We start from the raw sequence: 6,000 nt of genomic DNA, 5'->3' as shown, positions 1-6,000 counted from the left end.
CAGCAACTAATGGTCAATTATTTTTAGAACAGTTTGGCACCCGTGAATCTAATAATCAGTATCTATTCATAGAACACAGCAATTAAGGCTCTTTATTTACCATAACAGACTAGCAAATAATGTCTAAGCTTCTTAATGCAGTCACCTTATTTTTGAATTTCCAAATATGGTCCAGTGCAAACTTGTAATTTATGCTCTAAATCAAAATTATGATTCATCTATGCTAGCAGCATAGAGACGACAGAACAGAAACGCCAGCACCAAATAGAAGGTAGGCTCCAACAGCAATTGATGAACTTGTTAGGGAGCCTTGGAGATAAGTTTCGGCAGTCGACAACGGCTGACAAACTGAAGGAATCCAAGGCCTTAGGTAATATAACCCCCCCCCCCCCCCCCCCGTCTTCTCTTCTTCTTCCTCTTTTGTTCTCCTGCTCTTCTTGCTCTTCCTTTCCAAATAAAAATAGTTAGGGTTCCAATCATTCAGGCAATTTTAATCATCAGGCGCAAAATAATGATGAAACTGAGTTAACAAGTACTAAAACAAAGGCATAACTGAGACAATAACTTGGAGGAGGAATCATAAAGCACTTGTAATATGTTTATGTTCACAGCTGAAAAAGATAAAATGATGACCAACGACTCCCACATACTTCAAGTTCTATCTCATTTGAACGACTCTAGACGCCATAAGCTTTTGTATCTTCTGCATCACTTGGGGGTTCTTGAGATGATCCTGTGCAGCCTTAGGGTTCTCTTGGAGGTCAATCAACACCTTGATAAGAAAGTAGCCCCAAAAAAATGATTAAACGAGGAATTACATTAAGTACAAAGTGGATGAAGAAGAGAATAACTACACAATACCTGTCGCATGACAGGATCTGTTAGGATATTTTGTATTTCGGGGTCCTGCATGGCCTTTGCCTGCAAAACAAAATCAAGCTCAGGTAAACATAGGAATCTGAAGATAAAAATAGCAAATCCAGAATCGTAGATCCTTGGATCTCGACGGAAAACGCAAGAGAGGTACATTGCGGCGAAGAAATCGCTTAGATCCCAGGTCGAGGAAGGAAGTTTACCTCATCGACAGGAAGATCCGACAACGACTAGATCTCGGGAACTCTCAGATCTGTCTCCACAGAGAGCTTGGAGAGGAGAAGAGGAGGTGAGGTTGCGTGAAGAGTGAAATGTTGGAGGGAAGAGTGAAGTGTATACAGTGGATAACGCTCTAGGTTTAGGTTTGGAGGGAAGAGTGAAGTGTTGCAAATTTTGGCTAAGTATTGGTGGAAAAATTAAATTATTTTGGTTCATTAACACCGGATTTTAAAAATCACTGTTAAAATCGGTGTCTATTAACGAAAAAAAGGCGCTCATAGACGTCGCCTAAAAAACCGATGTCTATGAGCGAAAATCTGTGCTCATAGACACCGGTTTTTGGAAAAATCGATGTAAAATATTCAAAGACATCGGCTTTTACTTAAAACTGTTGTTGTTCCACCGATGTCTATGAAGATTTTTCTTGTAGTGGTACTATTTTTTCCATCATTGAGGTTTTTCCCACTAAGTTTTATTGACAATGTTTTGATGAGATAACATTGGATTTTTCATCAATCATGTAAGAGGGAGTGTTATAATAGATGATTGTTTTAATTTTATTATTGATTGATAAATAATCATTGCATTCTTTCATTTTTATCTCGCTATACCTATCTTATAAATAGGGGTGTTTGGTAGGAATGATTGAGAAGATAACTCTCTCCTCAATTTTCTCTTCCTCTACTATTAAAGTATAACACTTATTAATATTAAAAAAATAAATTGTTATTATAATATTATTTTAAATTGTAAATTATAATTTAATTAAAATTATTTACTTTTCTGTCACTCAATAATTGGAGACCCATTTGACTATGTTAAATAGCCAACATTTGACCGTCCATTGTTAAAAAATCACACTCTTCAACATTGAGTATTAAAATAAATAAATCAAATTGATATACTACTTTTTATTGCATGGTATAGTTCCTTAGTAGTCTTTCTAAAAGGAACGAAGCTATCAAGGCATGAATAATGTGATTCTCAACCCAAGTCTCCAATTATTAATTAATAGAAATAACAAGAAATAAGTTTTATAAAAGTATAATTTATAATTTAAAAAATATTAATAACAATTTTAAAAAAATATTAATAAGAATTTTAATGGTTTTATGTGAATATATTTCACTTAATTTCTGATTTCCACTTGATCCTGTCTGAAATCTCCGAAGATGAGCACTGGTTCCGATGAGAGAAGATGAGCTCCAATGAAGATGAGCTCCGATGATCTAAAGAAACTCCTCCACACTCCATCGCACAGTAAGACAAGCCAACACAGCGTTAGCGACCTAAAACTAGGGTGGGGATCCTTGGCTAGGTCCTCCGACGCTCAAGTCAATCTCTCTCACATATGGAAGAAGAAGAACAGTAACTGAAGTGAAATAGAGTTTAGATGCTAGAACTTGTATACCTTATCAACGGAGAGTATCCCCCTTTTTATACTACCTCATGTGACCGCTGTAATCATGAAGTAGTCCCCAGTTTGTTAGAGTTTGTTAGGAGATGAAGTCATCTTCTATACTTCATGTAATAATTCCTTAAGGAATCTTTTTTATACCCCAGATGTACCTCTTTTGTCATTTATGACTTATATTTATGTTGGAGACATGTCATTGTAACTGAAAAAGCTTCTAGAAGATATTTCCTGCCAAATCTTCTGTTGGACATGTTTCAACTGGTCATTTAAGCCGGCTTCATATATTAAGGATGTTTTCTATTAAACATGTCTTGGCCAGTCATTCAAGCAGGCTACATATATTAAGAATACCACTTGTTGAGTATGTCTTTGCGCTCGGGCGGGCTCTGCTCAGCCGAGCGTATATGAGCACATGGGTGCTCACTCGGCCTTCGATCGGCTGGTCATATGTTAAGAACTATATACAAGACTAAGTGTCTTTATACTCGGGCGAGCTTTACCCGGCCGAGCATATATGAGCACGTGGGTGCTCGCTCGGCCTTCGATCGGCTGGTAATATGTTGAAACTATAGATAAGGCTAAGTGCCTTTACACTCGGGCGAGCTTTGCCTGGTCAAACATATATTAGAACGTTGGTGCTTGCTCGGCCGGTAATCGCTCGGCCTATGGTCGGTTGGTTATATGTTGAGAATATTATATAAGGCTAAATGCCTTTATGCTCAGGTTGGTTTTGCCTGACCGAACAAATACGAATGCGGGGGCGCTCACTTGTCCTACGATCGGTCGACTATATGCTGAGTCTATTATATAAGGCTAATGTCTTTATACTCAGGCAAGCTTTGCCCGATCGAACATACACAAGCGCAGGAGCGCTCACTCGGCCTGCGGTCGGCCAGTTATATATCTCTTCTGACTTAATTCCCTCCTTCACTCGCTCAGCCCATCTATCATAACCCGTATCACTAGCCTCCCATTCAATTCTAGTCGAAGGAGGTATAGCCGACTGACTAGACCTAAGTCTATTTTTACCCTTTTAACTTTTACTATCGTGATCTTGTGACCCCCATTACAGTGATCCCGTGACACCCTTTACAGTGATCTTGTGACACCCCTGATCCCTATCTTGTAACCAGGTTAAATAGGGGTGCGATCCTAACTTCTATTCAACCCTCACTCTTTCTTGCTTCATCTTCTAAAGATATTATTAAGAGTTATGGCTTCAGATCTTCCCCTCTGGGATCAACCATTGTCCAAGAAGGAGAAATCCTTAGCTGAAGCTATGCAAGCTTTAGATCTATGTCATTCACAACACAGAGAGCTAGAGGTGAGTTTATTAGCAGCTCAGTCTCTAGTTCGGTCGGAAGTAGCTTTAAGGGGCAAAGCTTATTTAGATTTAAAGCAAAAAACTGAGGAGTTGGAGGATCTAAAAGACTAGCACGCTTCAGAGATAACCGTTCTAACCATGAAGGTTTATGTAGACAGTTTGCTGATATCACAACAACAACAACACTTAGACTAGCAGAAGGCTAAGGTGGATATTCTACAAGCCTAGTTGGATCAGATCAGATCAGAGATAGCTTCTTCATCACAAGTCCTGGAGGGTGAACCACACAAACGTAAGAAGATAGGATGAACTTCTCCTCCTTGTCCAGGCTGTCATTCTACTACAAACCCACACTTGGGGTGGGAAGAACAATATGGTAGTTTCAAGGAGTGAGACAAGAAGTTGATGTGTGTAGATATTATGATCGTTTATGCATGTCTTAACGCACATTCACTTGCTTTATTTGTATATATTCTTTGCACGATCATCTCTCTTATCATTTATTCAGTATTTATTACTCTTTTGTCGGAGATCTGCTCTTTGTTTGATTTTGTGTTGACAGGGACAACTTTTAGAGCAAAAACGACGATTGTCGATGCACCCGAGCGAAGCAGAGCACGATCGTGCAACCCAGCATGGTCGTGTGATGATTCCAGACAGGGAGAAGAGCACGGTCGTGCAACCATGCACGACCGTGTGGCCATTCACCGAGAGAGAGCATAGCACGGTCGTGCATCCTTGCACGGCAGTGCCTCACAACCCGTAGCCAAGATCCACACGGCCATGTGAACCTCACACGGCCGTGCAGTGCAACCCGAGCCAAAGCAAGGCATGGTCGTGCGGATTTCGCACGGCCGTGCCACTTTACCCGAAGACGGGAAGAGTTTGTTCGTGCGGATTTCGCACGGCCGTGCACGCCGTGCGGCGCCCATGCCCTAGCCTATATAAAGGCTTTTAACTCTTCTTCTCAGGGGGAGGAGGAGACGTCAGAGAGGATCTATCTTGGTGTCGTCCCACACTATCCCGAACTTCCAAGATCACCATCATAGTTGCATCAACTTCAGAAGCAAAGGATTGGACCCGAAGATCACTCGTCGTTAACGGATAAGCAACTTTTCTCTTTCTCTCTTCTCGTTTGAGGATTGTATGCTTACTTATATTATGTCTTTGGGTTTTTCTCTAGCATCTATGGAGTAGATTCCTTGTTCTAGGATCAAGGAGTAGTTGTGGATAGGGGTTGATGTAAGACTCATGTTTATGCCTTTACTTATTGGATGATTTCGCTTGCTTTGTTTCTACTTGATATGTATGAGACTCGCTGAGATTATCTCATCATATTAGTCTATTGTGTAGGAATTACTAATTTCCTAAAGAGAGAATCTTAGATCGTATAACCGAGGGGCTCTAGTGACAGGGGTAACCCGTTCACGGACATCTAGGACATGTAGGTGCAGCGGAGGCCGGCAAGAGGGGGGGAGGTGAATTGCTGAAAACAAAAATAAAACTACCCTCCTCGGATTTCAACTCAATTAATGCAATAGTAAATAAAATAAAGGTTGAAATAAAAGCAGAAATAGAATTTAACCTGGTTACAACCAAGAGGGTTGTTAATCCAGGGCAGTAAGAAAGTACACTAAGAAAATTCTCCTTTGCTGAAGGCGGAGAAGCCTTTTACGCTCTAATGGCTTAGAACTACTGCTAGGAAATGCTTATAGAGTTGAATGTAGAAGTTGTTGTAAATTCCTAGCTCCAGGGGCCTTTAAATAGCCTCTGGAAATCTGATCTCGAAGGTCCAAGGCGCCTCCAATAGGGGTCCAAGGCGCCTCCAAGGGTTCAGCGGATAAAACTTTATCCGCTACGCAAACGGTCTGTTTGACCAGGCTTAAGGCGCCTTCATCAGCCTTGAAGGTGCCTTCAAGCTGAAGCCGCCTTCAAGGCATCTTGAAGGCGCCTTGAGCTGTTTTGTCCAGCTCAGCTTCTGACGCTCCATTCTTTTGGGTGATTTCGACCAACCGAAATAGGGCTCACCCGAACCCAATTTCCGGCCTTCTCCTCGAGCAGCCTTCTGTCCCATCTTAACGTCCCTCGAACGTCGTGCACGCTCTTCACGCCCACCGGAGTACTCTTCCGCAGCTCTCTCGTCCTTCGGACGCACCGAGCCCGTCGG

General features: G+C 41.4%; 1 long non-coding RNA gene across 1 annotated transcript; it reads right to left on the bottom strand.

Moving 5' to 3' along the window:
- Positions 1 to 543: 543 nt before the first annotated feature.
- On the bottom strand, positions 544 to 926 carry LOC122032918. Its single transcript, XR_006126248.1, has 2 exons — positions 862 to 926; positions 544 to 772 (listed from the first exon to the last, which is right to left on the bottom strand). It is a non-coding gene; the product is annotated as an uncharacterized LOC122032918 (long non-coding RNA).
- Between the last annotated feature and the right edge of the window lie 5,074 nt (positions 927 to 6,000).

The sequence above is a fragment of the Zingiber officinale genome, chromosome 11A, assembly GCF_018446385.1.
Source record: "Zingiber officinale cultivar Zhangliang chromosome 11A, Zo_v1.1, whole genome shotgun sequence".
Taxonomy (NCBI): Eukaryota; Viridiplantae; Streptophyta; class Magnoliopsida; order Zingiberales; family Zingiberaceae; genus Zingiber; species Zingiber officinale.
This window is presented reverse-complemented; position numbering and strand designations above follow the sequence as displayed.